Source organism: Lissotriton helveticus, chromosome 12 (genome assembly GCF_964261635.1).
Source record: "Lissotriton helveticus chromosome 12, aLisHel1.1, whole genome shotgun sequence".
NCBI classification, from domain to species: domain Eukaryota; kingdom Metazoa; phylum Chordata; class Amphibia; order Caudata; family Salamandridae; genus Lissotriton; species Lissotriton helveticus.
The window spans coordinates 860,131,099-860,150,321 of record NC_136073.1 but is presented as its reverse complement, the minus strand read 5'-3'; the positions used below and the strand labels follow the sequence as shown (position 1 = coordinate 860,150,321).

Below are 19,223 nucleotides of genomic sequence, written 5' to 3'. Positions count from 1 at the left end.
CGGAGGCGAGCCTCTGTAATGTGAGAGAAAGAGGAGAAAATTGCGCTTGTAATTGCTGTAATGATGTTTTTTAATGAATTCAGAAATTTGATGGAGATTCCTTAAACGATTTTTATTAATGTACGTGTACATAGAATGAAATGGCGGTAATTGTAATGTAATGTTAATGAATATTATAATGTCTGTAGGATTCATTTGTTTGAAAACAAAAATAAACGTATTTCTGACTAACTGAGCTTTCTGAGTAGATAAGAAAGGCAGGCAAAGGGGTGGCTGTCGGGTTGGAGTAGGAAATGACACGAGCGGACACGAGATTCTTCTTTGTGGCGCCATATTGAAACACAAAGATGGAATGAGTCTCCCGAAGGAGGGGCAGACGCCGCCATTTTGTCCGAGGAGAATAGGAATGGACGAGAGACACGCCCACCATCTGATTGGAGGTCTGACGCACCTGACGTCAATTATATTACAGCCCGGCCAAAGGAAGCTGTACCAGACCTCACAGTTCACCAAATATTAAAGTCAGGTGGTACACAATTTTTGTAAAAGAAAATTGGGTGGCCAGAGACAGAGGAAATAAAATATTGTGTTGATGCTTGCAAAATATGCTAAAAATGTGATGATGTTGTTGTGAAACAGAAGGGAGTATGGGGAAAAAGAAGATAACAATAGATATTTAAAATTGAACTTAAGCCTAGTTTTCTTTATGTCGTTACCGTACAATGCATAAGGAACGTGATTCACAAAGGGCCTCTGCACTCGTGGCTTCTGCCCTGCAGTCATGGGGGAAGCCCCGCACTCATGGTGGAGGCCCACACTCATGGTGGAGTCCCAACACTCATGGTGGAGGCCTCGCACTCGTGGTGGAGCCCTGGCACTCGTAGTGGAGGCCTTGCATTCGTGGTGCAGGAGCTACACTCGTTGTGGAGGCCTCGCACTCGTGGTGGAGGCCTCACACCTGTAGTGCAGACCTCGCACTCGTGGTGGAGGCCTCGCACTCGTGGTGGAGGACCCGCACTCGTTGTGGAGGCCCCGCACTCGTTGTGGAGGCCTCGCACTTGTGGTGGAGTCCTCGCACTCGTAGTGGAGGCCTCACACTCATGGTGGAGGCCTCGCTTTCGTGGTGCAGGACCCGCACTCGTTGTGGAGGCCCCGCACTCATGGTGGAGGCCTCGCACTCGTGGTGGAGTCCTCGCACTCGTTGTGGAGGCCTCGCACTCGTGGTGGAGGCCTCGCATTCATGGTTCAGGACCCGCACTCGTTGTGGAGGCCCTGCGTTCGTGGGGGAGTCTCAGCAGTTGGGGCAGAATCTCTGTAATGAGAATTCTCATAACATAACTTTTTGCAGTGGTCAAGGTTAAAGGTTACACTTGTGCAATACGTTTCTCTTGGATTCCTTTAGATGGCAATAACCTGACAATTTGGGACTAGTTGGGTGGAAAGAGTAGTTCAAAAACTGTAAAAAGCAGATGTGTAGACTTATAGTCTGTCCCTTCGCTGGACGTTAATGCCTTTTGCTGAGGAGCTGCAGGCAGAGCTGCCCGAGTGGCTTTGTGGCACCGAAGGAGAGTGGTCGGCCATTTTTACACCCAACATGGCCACTGATATTCCTGTCTGGTACACTTGAGCCTCAGGAAATATTCCAGCCTAGTGTTATTGCGTTTTCTGAAATGCAGCTGCCTTCAGGGGCTCATCTGAGACTATAAAAAAGGCGACCATCTCCACCACTAATGAAGTCCGCCCACCTACCACCAAACTGAGACTCTCACTGCTGGGAAGGAGGCATCTTATTTGCCTCTTGCTAGGCTGTCTGCTACAGTCAGCTGCACCATCTACCCTCAGGAGTGCCCAACCTCCCCTAACGGAGTCCTCGTCAGCAAATTCGGAGCTCAGCCCATCCACCAGGAACTACTGGGATCCCCTGCGGGTCAGAGCCACCAGAAAGGGCGGAAGCCACGGCGCCAGAGCAAGTAGACGGCTTCATCACCACCTCAGCTGGACACTTCCTCCATCAACGTTCGGATCAGGGTCGGATTGGTAACGTGGGCACTCGTGAAATGGTCGAAGGGCTGGTAGCCGAGCTCCAGCTGTGGGCTTCTTTTTGGGGCAGCCTTGGGGCTGTCTGTGCTGTTAGGATGCCGCCAGCGGTCCAGTGGGTGCCAGAGTGGCCTTTCTAGAAGCAGATGGGCAGTGGTGTCACTCCCTTTCTCTCGCTGGGCTTGCCCATTAATGTATTCTGATTGAGCGGGGCAGGCGGCCTGAGCAGAAGTGCTCTCACTTGCATTCATGTGCGGCTCAGCAGTGTGAACTAATCTGTGCATTTTATTTTTCTAAGTGAAGTTAATGAAACATGCCCCCCACCTCTTTTCTGTTCATAAAACTTCGCTGAAGCAGTGTTTTGCGGAAAGGCAATACGCAAATGTGGGCCACTTTTTTTTTGGTGTGCCCGGGCCGATTTTTTATCCCAATCCACCCCTGGTTCAGGTGGTTGATTCTTATGAGAGGGTGGTTCCTTCGTGGGCCAGTCGTGCTCGCTGAAGAGTCGTCCCTCATCTCAGGAGACTGGTGACCTAGACACTTTTTGGAGGCACGCCATGGACAGGGCTGGCACGTGCTGAGGGTAGAGGGGGTCCGGTGATGGGGTGCCAGAGGAGCTCCTCTGACCAGCCCCTGCCTGTCCGCCATCTTGCCCACTGCTTGGGCTTCATCAAGTCTTGGAAATTTCTTGAGAGGGAGAGAGGATGTTAAAAGGTGGAGGATGGTTTGGGGTCAAGTGGGGAGTAAAGCAGGTAAAGTGAGAATAACTAGAAGGGTTGTAAAGAGGGCTGGGCGTGCTACCCTCCACAACGCCAGGCAGGTGCACACCTGCGTGGACTCTCCTACAGGTAGTTTTAAAGTGCGGCAGGTGTACAGCAGGGGAAACACCTGCGCCCGTAGACTTTTGACGAGATGAAAACAGGGCACACCCTGACTTCCTGTTTTGGTTCTGCAGATAATTAGAGGATGGTTGAACCATCTGCGTTCGGGTTGGCAGACGTAGGGGGCGTGGCCGCACTACCAGTTACTACAAGTGACTGGCTGAAGGATGCTCGTCTCTCGCTTGGTTGAAAGGAGGAGCCGCATCCGGCCTGTCCCGGTCCACTTCCCTAAAAGAGGCAGGACAAACAGGGAGAAACAGGTTCTCTTAGGTGTCATTAGATGATTAAGACACAAACACCCACCCTTGACTATTTTTAGATATATAAGTAAAATATCCGAGATGCTCCCAGTCTGGTGTACAAGATGGATGCGCACGAAGGAGTATGTGTTACTATCAGCGACACCCTCAAGTAAGAACGGACAAGGGTGGTAACACCACACCGACGGGTATTTGCTCGGCTCAGCCCTGTTGTGTAGTTTTTTTTGTAACATTATTGAAGTTCGATTAAAAACTTTGCAACTTTGTAAGTTGAGAAGTTTCAAAAATGTGTCCTTAGTCACTTATGGCGCAAATTTAGACTTTTGGGACAATTACTACTATATTCGTCTGTAGCACTAAAAATGATATGGCTTAGGAATACTGTCTGGAAAACCGTTAGGGCCTCATTGTGAGTTCTCAGTTACTTTGAAGTAACACCTCACCCAGTAAATACTGACAAAGCCAGGCACAACTGTGACGAACTGTGGTATGTATTACCTTTCCATTTGAAGTCCATTATCTCAAGCTGGTGACAACGTGGTAATTCTACGTGTTTTCACCCACTCCTAATTGGAAATCTCATAATAATGCAGTATTTTTACTGTACAAATTCTCGTGGGAGGCGGGGGGTGTGGGGGGGGGGGGAGCGGCAACCTGGTGAAATGTATGCTGAGGTGGAAAACCACAGTATTACCACACTAGTAGTAATCCCTCTTCAATGGGCAATCTTCTGGTTGCACCCAAGTTGAAATAGCCATCCCATTTAGTGAGAGGTCCTTGTTTTAGGTCTGCCACTTTCAAACACAGGCCTCTTCCACTAGCCTCTTCAAAAACTGGCTGGAGGCTTTGCCAATCACTTTTAGGCTCAGGCCAGTGCAGCAGTCATCTCTCACCTAATGCTATTGGCTGTTTCAGTGTATCCTGCTGCCTCTATGTGAGCACTGGCACTGAACTGCAGGAGGCACTACTTTACAATGACTGCCCTCTGTCTCGGCCCTCTGGCTTTAATGTGCTTACAATGCATGTCTAAGCACACAAAGCCCTTACATTTTGGCTTTGCCAGTGCATGTTTGTTATTGCTGCAGAGGCCATGTACTGTTAGTAATACATCATTCTTCTTTTTTTCTATGCATTCATCCCCTTACCTCTCTTCATATGTCCCTTGTCCTCTCCTAAAGCTGTCCTTAACCCTTCCGAGAGTGCTGCCACATTGTGGTGTTTCAGACACACAAAGTGCTTAGGGCGGGAGCAGTGCCCACTCACTGTGTCTTTTTGTTCTTCCACCTGTCCGCTGTCATCAGGATGCTTACCCATAAAGTGCGTCACTGGTAGAAGATGCAGGTATGCATAATATCCTGGCAGAAACCAGACCTTTTTTTCCTGTTTGCTGTAAACAGAGGTCTCTTTTGAAACCGCTGCGTGACTCATTTCCGTGTCACATGTAAACTCAAAGCCATGGAGGTGCTAGACAAGGCTTCGGCAGGGATGTCAACGCCACATGGCCACAGGAGTGAAATGTTAGTTTTTAGGGAGCCTATTCCCTGGTGTAATAGTAGTGAGACCCAATGAGTAGGACTGTTCTCCAAGATGTGAACTCCACAATTACTAACACTGTGCTCCAATAAGTGACAGAGCCAGGAAGTGACACTGGACTGTGCACCAAGGTGTGGGTCTTAACACCCAATGAATGGGCTTTTGCTCCAAGGTAAGCAACTCACACTAAAGGAGTGAGACTGTGCCCCAATGTTGAAGGCTATGCTCCAAGAAGGGGGACTTACAACCAGTTACCAAGGCTGTGCTGCAAGAAGCGAGGCTCGCAATAAAGGAAACTGCACTCCAATAAGTGAAACTCATTCCGACTGAGTGAAACTGAGCTCAATGGCACACGACTCCCAGCCAGTTGGCGAGACTGCGCTTCAAAGCATGTGTCTCACACCCAACAGAGGAGACGGTCATTTGCGTGTAAGACTTTCAACTATCGAGAGGTACCGTGACACCTAGCTATGGGACGTGCTCCAAATCTGCGAGTCTCTGCGTGTGAGACTGCACTCCAAGGGAAACTGGCACACACATTGGGATCCTGTGCTCCAAGACTCTTATCCAATGAGAGAGGCTTTGCTTCAATCAGAGTGAGGGGTGGCCTGGACAGCGTCAGTAGAATAGTCTTGATTGAACAGAAAAGCCTGCTCTGAATTGCAAATTTAATCAAGCATCAGATGTGCCCCAAGAGACTCCTTAGACCGTGATTAAACAGGAGAGATGACACAGAAACCACAAGGGGACAGCACATGGACAGACCATGGAATTAGGCCGCATTCCTTGACGATAGAGACGTGGCCACTCCCCCACAGGGGTCCAGCCCATGTGACCCACCTCTGGCTGGGGGGAGGGTGGAGAGAGGATCGGTTGTACCACTAAATATCGACCCCCCAGAACATTGTATTACAAGAATATCAAGGATATTAAGGCTAGAATATTGAGTTAAAAAATATTGAAACATAAGTGCATATAGGGAAGTATAGATTTGCTATTCCCAACACCACATTGATACCTTGAAGATATATATATATATATATATATATATATATATATATATATATATAGATGAGGTACGTATGTGGAGTTAGCTAAGACTGTTTTTTGAAGTCTGGAAGTTATAAACATTTGTTAAAAAAATTATTTATCATTAGAGTCTTTTATTCGTATTTCAGATAGAAAAATGGCCAACACCTGTCTCACAACATCAAGGTCCCTTCTTCAGGACCAATGCATTAACCAGTATTATTTCACGTTACAATTTATGAGCTATTAGCACTTCATTTCTTTAGTTCTCCTCAAATGGACACATATTGTTAAGGGCGCAGTCTTAAATCACAGCTACTAATTTGATGTCATAAAGTGTGAAAACAGTTGAACTGGTGTTTTATTCGATAATTTCACTCCATGATTTTAATATGGCAGGATAACGATTTGCTGCGTAACCAGATCCTATCTCTGGCAAGCGTCTACGAGGATGTGGAGTTAGGTATAGAAAACCAAGACTTACTTACCTGTTGAGATTTTATTTTAGATAATTTGTCTTCAATATTGTGTAGATCAATATTATGGTGTCAACATTCAGGGTGCACACCCTCGGAATAGGGCTGTGAAGGTCAACAGAAACATTTGTGTAGTTCACAAATGTTGTTTTTCTACAGGACGTCTGTTAAAAAGTGTGAGTTTGTCATAATTTGAGTTGCGGATCTATCCTGGTGTATTGCTATAAAAATGGCTATTGCGAGATTTACTTCTCAGAACACTGTTGGCGTGCATCCACTTCTCAGTGTTACTGTGCACAGAAAAGATGGGTGAAATGTATACTTGCATATAACAATCCGACATAGAATTACTTGCTCGGAACTAAGACACACATATGCAAGTGTTGTGAATCACAGCCCATGGATCAATAAAACATGGGGGGAAAGGAACAAATGCCGGGAACCTTTGCAAACTACATAAAGGTTGAAAATAAGGAAATTCTCAAAAGTTTATGGGTGATAAAAAAATCACAATCCACTCCCCGGAAGACGTTTTGATTTTTTCTAATTTTAAAATATATGAATTATAAAATGTTATAAACATAAAAGAAGTCTTCATTGTTACCTATATGGGCCTTCTCCTTTATTTCAAGGCTTAATCAGCGAGAGTAAGTGCTTACATCTTCGTGATTCCCAAATTTGATGTTCACAAAGCATGTACTCTAAAGGTAATATTTTAATTACGTTTGCCTGGGTAATATTGTTATTACATTTGCAAAATTCGTGAAGTTCCTGAATTTTTCCGTGTGCAAAATTTTCTGGAATCCCAAAATACAGGATTTTTCATCATTTATGCTCATGGGGGTCTATTCCAAGTGGGGAAGTCTGTCCCAGATTGCTTTGAACAGCATACGTTTTACTGGAACTCATTTTCTCCTCGAGCCAGTCTCCTCCTACTGCACCGTCTGATTATTTTCGTGAGGTATAATGCTATCACGTGAAATGTTCATGCAAAGTACAGGCAAACCACATTTTACGTGATAGACATAATTTCAACTAACTTTCTTGACAGTTTGCGAACAAAAAAACGGATTTCGCACACCCCACCTTCATTTTTTGCATTTCAGTTAGATCTTAGAACAGCGTGCTCATTGTGAACTATCTCTTCCTTTCAAAAGAGATATATATCCCTGTTATTAGAGGCACTGTGACCCTGTGCTTAGAGAGACAGTGTAGTGTGCACACCTTTCTCATGGCATCAACCCTTGCTGTACTCTGACTGACCACACGATGTCACTGCTGTGCCTTCTCTGTTCTAAAGCAGACGGAAACTCTGCAATGATCTCTCAGAACAAAGGTCCATCCATCTCTTGCTGTCGGGCAATGTTGTACTCTGACTGACCACTGAGTGTCACTTGCTTGTTTTCCATTTTTTGCACAGCCACTGGAAAACCCTGGGCTGAGCCCAAGAGAAAAGAAACAGTTTACAAGCCAAAGGCAAGCTAGTGATGTTATGCCTCGATACCAACAATTTAATATCTGCTGGCACAGATGTATTCAGGGAAGGTGCACTAATGACAATTTTGAGAGAAGGACAAAGTCTTCTAAATAAATGCTTAACAATTATGATGATTAAAAGGCTCAAAACAGCGGCACAATACTTAATCAAGCAATGTAGTGCACAATCCAAAACCAGGGCAGTCAATATTTGTCTGTGAAAGTAGTGGAAATGAAAAAGGGACGTAGGAAGGTAGGAAGTGGTTTGTAAGAAGTGTCTTCTGCTAATTTGAAGTACTGAGTGACATTCTAGCTTTACAGCAGAAACCTATAGGAAGGAGATTTACTCCTGTGAACTTATGTGAAGTACCAACATCGACGTTGGCACTTGATTTTCTTACTAGGGCATGGTGTATGATCCTGAGTAGGGTTGTGCTGGCATGAGTTGGACTGCGTTGGGGGAAATTCGGTGGGCTTTGCTAAGTAATAAGTCTGGGCAGTGAATTCTGCTCCTTTAGCGGAGATCTCCTCCCTTCGCGTAAACGCAGAGCTCGCGGAGATCCGAAAAACTCTGCTCCGTGGAGCGGAACTTTTTTCCCTCGCTCGCATTCATCAACGTCAAGTTGGCGAGAACAAGCGAGGAAAATCCACATTCCGGCGGTATTTTTCTTCATTCGCGATCGTCAACATCAAGTTGGCGAGCATGGAAAATCAACCTCCCAGCAAGATTTCTCAGCGCAGGCGAGCAGATTTCTCATTGCGAGTGATCATGTATGCTCGCCACCGCTCACGTAGCAAAACTGCCCGCTCGCTTTGAGAAAGCTGTAGCTGGAGTAAAAATCTACTGGAGCAGCAGAATGGAAGCAGCGCCCGCTTGCGCTGTGCATGGTGCCGTTCGCAATGATTGCACAGTATAGACAAGCACCTGGCACTGAAAATCACAATGCACTCCGTGGCCTACAGAGCTCTGCGTAGCGCAGCAGAGTTTTTTTTGCACTTTGAGCAGTTCTGAGTAGCAGAACTCCGCCCAGGCTTACTAAGTAATGCTTCTCTTTTTCGGGGAGCAGAAGGCAAAATCCATATTGCTGATTTTAAGGAAATGAAAATATAATGGTGACATCCAGTCAGGAAATAGAATTTCCAAAGGGTACGATTTTGATAGGTCAGTTACAGATTGCGCAGGTAGAGACCAGGAATAAATTAAAAGTATATACAATAGGGCTTTCAATGGGTTGACTTTTGCAAAAGGGTTGGCATGGTTGTTTATTTCTGTCGCCCCCTTTATTTGTATTTACCTTATGTATTTATTTTTGAGTATTTTCTAAAAGAGCCATCTGTCCCATTGGAGGCCAGAGAAAATGCTTATTAATTTTAATCGGAAACACCTCTGATTTCAGAGTTTTCAATGTAGGAAGGTCTCAATCTATGCCAGGGCCCAGTTTACATTCATTAAATGTACAATTATTTTATGGCAATATCATGAAAAGTAAACTGAATTAAAGTACAGATTTGCTGGTAGCGAGTGATGAATAACAGGGAGAGGTCTAGGCCGTGTCCACCTGGGGTTCTGTTTCCTCAGAGCACTGGAGGTAGAAAATAATCTATATGGCACTACCAGGTTGACGTGAGGCAACAAAGATCCCAATAAAAATTCCTAAATGAACTAATCTGGGAGCCACAGAGTTCAAGTTTCTGCTTTGACCTAAGTATGGGACTTCAAAGAATGGTGCAAGTGGGAATACCTCACTTCTTCAAATCCACAGCCTGGGCCTTGCAGTTCACTTCCCAAGCTTTTCCCATACCTGGCTTTCAATCGCACTGTTTTTCTTTGTTTCTTTGCAGGGGTTGAGGTGTGGTCACCAACGCTGTGATGTGGCAACAGGAGATGTGGGGATTTGCTACAAACTTCCAGGCGGGATGTGGAACTAGGAACAGGGCTGTGAATCCTGACTCAGAGTTGGCACGAGGCTGGGCTAAACTAGTCAGCCAGGGTGCTGGAAATGGACTAAAATCACTTAGGCCTGGACTTGCACAGAAGGTCAATAATTGGGATGCAACTGACTGGATTAAACTACAAATTGAGCGTGATGGGCATGTGATGGCTAGAGTGAGGGTCAGCAGGGACTCTTCCACTTACATGTGCCTCCAATACGCCTCTATGAGATGCCTTGAGGTGCAGAGAATGCAGTGACCTCACATACACCCTTCTTACAAGACCGTCGCATAATCTAAGGGAGCTGAACCCACGCCATTGGCTACTACTGGACAGAAATTACAAAGAAATGCGGGACACCCATGAAGACTTTCAGCCATATTGGAACTGTACACAGTAGGTGAAAAATAGTTTTCGTTCTTTGGACAAAGGCAATGGCCGGATCCGCCATGTTCTACCAACATCCTCCGAGGGTTCACCTGTTGAGCTCCTGAATCCAGTCAAGGTTCAGTGACAGCCAATAGCTGGCTTCACAAGCTGATCTTCAATCAAATAACCCACTTTACATAAACTGAGATGAGAAACTTTCTCAGAACTGTTGGCAAGTCTTCTGGGAGTCTAATATTTAAATCATTAAACCCCTCCTGACTCACCAGGTAGAGCTTGTGGTCTGAAAGCTAAGGAGATATTAATGGAAAGGAATTATGCAATTATGGAAATTCTAAAGCTAGTATTTGAAGGCACTAATGAAGGAGGATTATAAAGCAGTCAAAATCATAAACATTTATTTGATGTGCTGATTAGCTGACATTGATGGCAAAAGCGATGCGTTGAGTGACGTGCCTTATTTCCGTAAATTATACAAGAGTTGGCTATAGCCAAGCGTCTCAGGCAGGGGGAAAAAGACTCCAAGTTTAATCTATTTGTGAAGTAAATCCGTTATGAGGATTTTCTGGTGGGATGGTCTGCTGAAGGGTAGAAAATGGCAGAACAGAAGAATGCCACCGACCCTTGGGCAATCAGTGACCATCCATACAGGTCGGATCTGGTGGCTCAGAGGACTAATGCGCCCGCTCCGGGGCTTTCATCCTATGAAGGCCCAATAAATGTGCATTATTGAGTTGTGCAGCAAAGCAAATTTGTTATTCAGGGCCATGATGATGCAAAAGGTGAACGTGTGCTTTATAACTACACTATATAATATTATCTTATCAGACACCTTACAATGAACCCTGCCAAACCAGTGTAAATCTACTCCAAAGTGCCCCTGACATGTGTTTCGCATTCCTTTGTAGCTAAATTCAGCCTCTTACAGAATCCTTTGCCTACACACACATACCTATGTTGATCCTATGCACTTTATGTGGTGGTGGGAGGGGGGCGGGTCTTCTGCATACTTCTTTTCCTTTGTAGGAATTTATCATCCCCTAAACTGAGCTTACTTCTGCTAACTCCATGTCCCCTATCACTCCCTCCCACTGCCTTTCTATACCTTGGGGCAGGAAGTTGAGTTAGGTATCTGAGCAGAAAGCATGTACACATCTTGTGCTTTAGGTAGGGCTTACCTTTTGGCCTGGGCGGTAAATTCGTTCTGCTTGCGGAATTGGCAAAAATTCCACGATCTGCGGCTTTGCTGAATTTTTTGCTTGTTCGCGCTTTCAAAATGCGTGTTTGCAAGATATTTCACCCCAAGCACGCAAACAGCGTTTGCAAACAGGAAAAAAGCATTGCGAATGGGCGGAACAAGCAATTCCGAATGTTCGTAGAACTTTTGCATCCTCGCTGAGATTTTTTACCATTTCGCAGAGCTTTGCATAGCGCGACTACGCAAATTCCGCCCACCCCTACTTACATTACCCTGCAGAAAGCAGGGTCGTTTTAAGGATTATTGCAGCTCCAGGCAAGACATATTTTGAGGGCCCTTGTTCGGAATAACTTTGAATTTTATTACAGAGGTTCTGCTAATTTAAGCCTGCAATATATCAAACAAAATAAAATTATATTTAACTTATCAAAAATGAAATTACAAAAACACAGCCAAAATAGACCTTTTTTGGGACTTCAAAATGTTTAAGATGAGACTGGGAAGGGAGAGATAGCAGTATAGGTCGGCAGGCAGAGGGGAAGATGTTGAGTTAGAGGACTAGATGTGATATATAGAGAAAAATACATTTTCTCAGGGCGTAGGGTTTGAAAGACGGGCACTCGTCCATTTTGTCCATCCTTTAAAATGTCTTTACGCCTACGGTTACATTTGGATACTGATTGTATCTCACTACATGGATTGTCCTCTTTTGATCAGGTGGTACTATTCAGTGACCAGCTAGCTGGAGCGCGTGTAGTAACAATACACAGTGAGAGTAAATGAGTCCCAGCTTCAGGAAGTCAGTGTGCCAATCGCAACACAACACCCATCCATGTTCAATAAAAATGTTTCCTCTAAAGTGCTCCATAGCTCTTTGGAATCAACCCCCCCCCCCCGCCCCTCATAACACCAAATATCAGAAAATAAATTATTGAGACTAAAAATACCGAAGTTTCCCCTGTCTTCTGATTAAGGCACCAGAAATAGTTTAGAAAGGCCACAATGGAGGCCAGTGGTTTATATGTGGTCAACATTGAATGACAAAAAACAAAAGAACCCGTCTGGTAATTATGGACTAAACTTCCACATGTGTTACAAAAACATTATGTTTTGTTTAAATAACCCTCACCCACCAGGGTTTTCCCTTGGTAGCCTGTTACATCATTGGGTCCTTTCCGTCCTGCTACAGAACGGGGCTTGCTCCGACCTACAAAATATGTGGGAACACACACACACACATATATATATATTGGATGAGCACTTGATGAAAAAGGAGTGGGGGGGGGGGGTCTTATATGTGAGAATTAAAAATACCTGCCTAGTAGGTACAATTTTTCTTTATTTTGACCTCTAGTCCAGGTAATAATGTCCCTGAGTGGCTAAGGGTCTACATGTTTCAAGCCGTACTCCAAGGCTTTTCTTCAGAACCAAGGAAGGAAACTCCCTGATACCACTCCTTCTATCACAAATAGCTACACTCACCCAGCATGCTAAAATTATTAAATGGATACATACAGCACTAAATTGGTGTTATAGCTTGATAATCTGTAAATACATAATGCGATATTCAGTCTGCCAGGATTCTCTGGCTGCATATATTGTCAGACACAATTATAATACCTAATATTGAGCATGTTGTTTCTATTTCTCAATAACAAACACCTCTTTGTGGCAAACCTGTGAGGAAACAGTAAAAATAATATCAAAGGTGGGCACTTCTAGGGAAACCAATAAGCCTTGTGACACGTCAAGTCAAGTCAAATAACTTTATTCGGTTATTTGTAATAACAACCATAAAAGCATATTTCATTAGACATATATTAGCTCATACATACACACAACATAGAGCATGTTATATAAGTAAAACACGTAAAAACAACACAAACATGAATTATGCCAAAATCCTGCATCATGAGTCCTCCAGGGGAAGGAATGCTTCTAGTCCCACTATGTAATAGATAAGAGATAGGGCTCAGTTTGTTAGCATCGCAATGATTGTGACTGCCAAAGATAATGTTAAGTTCATGATTGAAGCGGCTATGCCGTACTTACTATTCCAAAGCTACTCCCTTGAAAAATGACCTAGAGTCGCCAGCCTACCGTCCTCTGTGCCCCGCGCCCATATATTCCAGCCACAACTCGGGGCCACCTGAAAACTGAACTACTTCCACGTTCTCCACTTCAAAGACCAGCTCTGGGGTCTGGATACCGCTGAATGTTCCTTCTTGTTGGAACCAAACCAGCACTAACTTTGATGGCTGGACTCATTGTTATAAGTGGTGTGGTTTGATAAAAGGTCTGTGGGGAGAGTGGATACTGTATAAAGAACCTTTTAAAAAGATGATAGGGACAATCCTTAATTCACATTATAGTGATAAGTCCCAGTGATAATGAAACCTGGGAAGAGTGTGGTTAATTGCTATCCATGAATGGTGTATTTAGAATGTGGAAATGTTTGTACGAGTACGGTTAGGTAACTGATGGAATATAAGAGTTGGTCATTTGTCTTTCAGTTCCAATTTGTATGTTCCATATATAGGAAACAAAGAATTATAGTGTTGACTTGAAGGCCATTGTGACGGGGTGCTGGGTGAACCCCGTAATGAACTGGAGTGGTGGTCCGCCGCTCCCCTCTCACCGTGCCCATTGTCCCCACAGCCACCTGAGAACGAGTGGAGCGAGAAGAGAGACGACTACTGGACCCCTCCTGAAATGGGACACGGCTCCTTTAATTGGAACGAGCCGAGTTCTGCAGCCACGCCCCTTCTCTACGGCGCAACGTCAAAAAGCGGAAGTACTGATTCCAGGGCGGACGGCGTTTCCCTCGAGGAGTATGGTGTGCAGATCGGAAGGAGCAACGCGACTGAGACCGGGAAGGAGGACGAGCCCCAGACGCGCCCCGTTGAGGTCGACAAGCCAGGAGGCCATCGTTTCGGCGCTTCGCCCTGCCACGGTCCCAAGGGAGGAACGTGGCTTGACAAGGTACGGGGCCGGGTAACAGGGTGGGTTGGACGTGGTAGCGTCCCTACTGAATAGTTACCGCCTCGGGGAGTGCCTTGTATCCCTTGTGCCCTTACCCTCACGAGCACTACGAGCACTGCGTTACATTAGGGGATTCACGTGCACTTGACTCCTTCACTCCCCTTCCTTAACAGCTGTACGTATTGGACGTCCCAGTAACCTTAGTCTTGCCTGTCTTTTTGCTTTTGGGTGCCGGTGGACCTGTCATACTACGCCTTTCAGCAACGAGGAGAAGAAACAAGGCTGAAGCCCCATGGTGTAAACGACGGATACGTCCCAAACCCCTCCTTTGTTTTGATGAACTCTTAGAAAGACTGATTCCGAGACAGGATTGTTGCTTCTGTTATGCAGAGGAAGACTTATATCCCAATAAAACCTTCTTTAAAGTCATTACTCAAAGCCCCTACCTTTGTCTTTACTCCTAACGCTGATAGAACAGAAGGGCTAAAACAACAAGAGGAACCCCCCCTGGGACAACTGGTGTCAGAAGTGGGATTGGAAACAACAACCATCTGTCAACAAGAGATGGAAGCCCTCATAGATCACATCATTAAAGGCCAAGAGAAGCTCGAGTGGGCAGTACAGCAACAGATACAATGTGCTCAAGCAGACAGGGAATTAATTAAGTCCACAGTCTCTGCCCAACTAGAAGGCCTTCAGACGGTATCGCCTCCTACCCCAGTCATATCAGGGGAGGTGCGTCATATCACCCCTCATCATAGCGGAGTAGCTCTACAAAAATACATATCCGGAGAGGATCCCGATGCTTTTCTACTCAATTTTGAGAGGGTGGCCCGGGCTATGGGATGGCCTGAAGAGAAGTGGCCGTTTTTCCTTGCTCCTCTTCTCACAGGGGAGGCCCAATCCGCTTATCAAGCTGTAAATCCCTTGGGGACTACAGCCTACCCCACCATTAAAGAAGTCATTCTTGACCATTTGGGTTTAGACCAAGAAGCATACCGAGTAAAATTCCGTAAAGAGAGAGGAGCACCGGGAGAGAATCCAAAGACCCTTTTCTTTAGACTGAGAATGGCCGCAAACAAGTGGCTAAGACCGGAGATATGTACGAAGGAAGAAATCCTAAACAAGATATACCTTGAGCAGTTTATGGAGGCCCTGCCTTATGCCACACAAAGATGGTTACGTCAACATGATGATCTGGACGTAAACCGAGCAATTGAAATGGCATCGCGCTTCTCTAGAGCACAACCTCGGACTGTAGTTTGGGATACTGACAAAACAGAAAAGTCTCAAAAACTGATGGTATCGTCAAAACCTGAAAAAAAACTCACAGTAAAGACTGAAGCAGGTCGGTCCCGTCCTGCTGGAATGATCTCCCCCTTGAATAGAGGGCCCCAGTGTTTTGAATGTGGTGAGTGGGGCCACATAGCCAGGATGTGCCCACGGAAAAAACCTCCAGAAGAACCCATGGAAGTGGGCTACCTACCAAGGACTGTGATGTATTCAGCGGAGCTTGGTAGCGCCTTTTATGTGAGTATGAAGGTGAACGGTCTACTAGCGAAAGCTCTCTTAGACTCCGGGTGCCGACAGTCGGTCGTCCAGGACCGCTTTGTTAACCCAGAACAAATCTCTACTCCAGCCACAGTGTATATACGCTGCGTCCATGGCGACGTGAAACCCTACCCTGTGGCTGAATTGACTCTGTACTTGCCCCAAAGAGAACCCTGTAAGGTGCGGGTGGGGGTGGTGAACTCTCTACCCGAGGACATGATACTTGGTACAGATAACCCTGAATTCCTCTCCCTTTTCAAAGAAACTTTAAACACGACACAATCTCCTAAAAACGTTAGTCTCTCTCCCGACCCCTGGGTTGCGGACAAAAGTTTCCGCTTTGCACAGACGGAAGACCGAACCTTGTATAACGCCTGGGAATCTGCTCACGCTAATGAAGGAAACCAGAACCAGCCATATCCCCGATTTTTGATACAAAAAGAATTGCTATATCGACAAGCTCAGAAGGAGGGGGATCTACAGTTGCTAGTACCGACGTCCTTTAGAGAACAGGTGTTGTTCTTTGCCCATGCTCATCTAACAGCCGGACACGCAGGCAAAGAAAAAACCACTGATGTCATACTCCGCCATTTCTTTTGGCCCGGCATTTATAAGGACGTCCAGGATTACTGTGCAAAGTGTGAGATATGTCAAAGGAGGAACACGCAACGACCAACGGCCGCCCCCCTCCAGAGGATGCCCATCATAGGGACGCCGTTCGAAAGAGTGGGCATGGACCTTATCGGTCCTTTGCCGAAAACACCCCGCGGGCATCTCTATGCTTTGGTGGTGGTAGATTATGCCACCAGGTTTGTGGAAGCATTCCCCCTACGTACCACTACGACGTCCGCCATTGCTGAGAAGTTCGTAGAACTGTTTTCCCGGGTGGGTTTTCCAAAAGAGCTCCTCACAGACCAGGGGACCCCCTTTACGTCAAAGTTGATGAAGGAGGTGTGCCAGCTCTTGAAAGTAAAACACCTGAAAACCTCCGTTTACCACCCCCAAACGGATGGCCTAGTTGAAAGATACAATCAGACCCTTAAAGCAACCCTAAAAAAAATGCTGTCCGCAGAAGGTCCATCCTGGGACAGGCTACTCCCTTTAGCCCTTTTTGTGATCAGATCCCAAAAACAGAGCAGTCTAGGCTGCTCGTCGTTTGAATTGTTGTATGGTCGGGTTCCCCGGTCGCTGTTAGAAATGACTAAAGAACTATGGGAAACAGAGGAAGAGATGGAGAAGAAAGGAATGTTGGAGTATACCACACAACTAAGAAACAAACTGGGTAAATTGAGGGAGTTGGCTCATTCCTCCCTTGACCGGCAACAAGAGCGAATCAAAGCGTACTATGACAAAGGGAAGAAGCTACGCAAAATAGCGGTAGGAAAGTGGGCTTTGGTATTGCTTCCTTCAATCAGTAACAGTTCCAAAAATGAATGGCAAGGACCCTATCAAGTGATTGAAGCCATTGGACAAACCACCTACAGGTTGAGGTTATCTCCGCAGAAAACACAAACATACCATATCAACCTACTCAAGGAGTGGTTGGGGGCTCATCCTCAAGACAGTCAGGTGGTCGCACCAGCAGACCCGATACCATCATCATTACCACATCTGGTTGTGAATAACGAATTATCCCAAAGACAGAAAGAAGAGCTACAGGAAATGTTGACCCCCTTTTCAGACGTATTTTCGGATACTCCTGGAAGAACCACTCTGGTGGAACATAAGATCGAAACCTTACCAGGGAAGATAGTGAAGCAACGGCCCTTTAGAATTCCAGCCGCTCGCCGAGAAGCCGTTCGGAAGGAAGTTTCCGAAATGCTCCAATTGGGGGTAATAAGACCTTCCCAGAGTCCTTGGTCTTCTCCGATCGTTATGATCCCCAAACCGGATGGCTCGAAGAGATTCTGCATGGATTTCAGGGCCCTAAACTCGGTGTCCCACTTTGACACTTACCCAATACCCAGGGTGGATGAGTTGGTGGAGAAGATAGGAGACGCCCGGTATATCACGACTATTGACCTCACGAAGGGGTATTGGCAGGTGCCTCTTCGTGAGGAGGATCGGAAGAAGACCGCCTTCGTGACTGACGAAGGATCGTTTGAATTTACTGTGCTCCCCTTCGGCTTGCATGGTGCCCCAGCGACGTTTCAACGTCTCATGAACCAAGTACTGCGGCCATATACCAGTTTCAGCTCAGCGTACCTAGACGACATTGTAATATACAGCACTAGTTGGCACGAACACCTAAGACACTTGCAGACTATACTGGCAGCATTACGGGGCGCAGGGTTGCACGTTAACGCAAAACAATCAAGGGCAGCCTTCACCAAAGTTAACTACCTAGGATACGTTCTGGGAGACGGGGCCATCGCTCCTCAAACTGAGAAAATCAGGGCAATAGAGAGGGTGCCTTTTCCAGCAACAAAAAGAGACCTGAGGGCGTTCCTAGGATTGGTAGGTTACTACCGCAGGTTCATTCCTAACTTTGCAGAGACCGCGGCTCCCCTAACGGATCTCCTGCGGAAAGAAGTCACAAACAGGAAGTTTACACTGCCATCCCAGGAGGCTCTGAATGCCTTTCATTCCCTTAAAACCTCATTGACTACTACCCCAGTCCTACTGTCTCCTGACTATACAAAGCCCTTCATTCTAGCGACTGATGCATCAAACGTGGGAATAGGAGCAGTCTTGTCTCAGTCGGGTGAGGATGGGATTGAACACCCGATACTATATGTGAGCCGGAAACTGTTTCCTCGGGAGTGCCACTATTCCACAATCGAGAAGGAGGCATTGGCCATCAAGTGGGCAGTTGACAAATTAAAGTACTATTTAGAGGGAACCCATTTTGTTCTGCATACTGACCATGCCCCTTTGAGGTGGATCCACCAGAACAGTAGCCAGAACTCTAGAGTGTTGCGGTGGTTTCTGTCCCTCCAACCTTACTCATTCACTGTACAGCATCGCAAGGGCAAAGACAATGGGAACGCAGACTTTTTGTCCAGGGTCTTTCCTCTCCCCGATCGGGAGATGCCAGGGGGGGAGATATGTGACGGGGTGCTGGGTGAACCCCGTAATGAACTGGAGTGGTGGTCCGCCGCTCCCCTCTCACCGTGCCCATTGTCCCCACAGCCACCTGAGAACGAGTGGAGCGAGAAGAGAGACGACTACTGGACCCCTCCTGAAATGGGACACGGCTCCTTTAATTGGAACGAGCCGAGTACTGCAGCCACGCCCCTTCTCTACGGCGCAACGTCAAAAAGCGGAAGTACTGATTCCAGGGCGGACGGCGTTTCCCTCGAGGAGTATGGTGTGCAGATCGGAAGGAGCAACGCGACTGAGACCGGGAAGGAGGACGAGCCCCAGACGCGCCCCGTTGAGGTCGACAAGCCAGGAGGCCATCGTTTCGGCGCTTCGCCCTGCCACGGTCCCAAGGGAGGAACGTGGCTTGACAAGGTACGGGGCCGGGTAACAGGGTGG

At 46.3% G+C, this 19,223-nt stretch overlaps 1 long non-coding RNA gene across 5 annotated transcripts in view; it reads right to left on the bottom strand.

The window, feature by feature from the left end:
• The window catches only part of LOC144798872 (uncharacterized), a 1,194,519-nt gene that overhangs the window by 152,332 nt on the left and 1,022,964 nt on the right, over positions 1-19,223 (bottom strand). The window contains exon 7 of one of the 5 annotated variants that reach the window (XR_013603685.1): positions 12,831-12,887. The exons of the other annotated variants lie outside the window; for them this stretch is intronic. This is a non-coding gene — a long non-coding RNA (uncharacterized LOC144798872). The remainder of the gene's footprint in view (positions 1-12,830; positions 12,888-19,223) is intronic. 5 annotated transcript variants of the gene reach the window in all.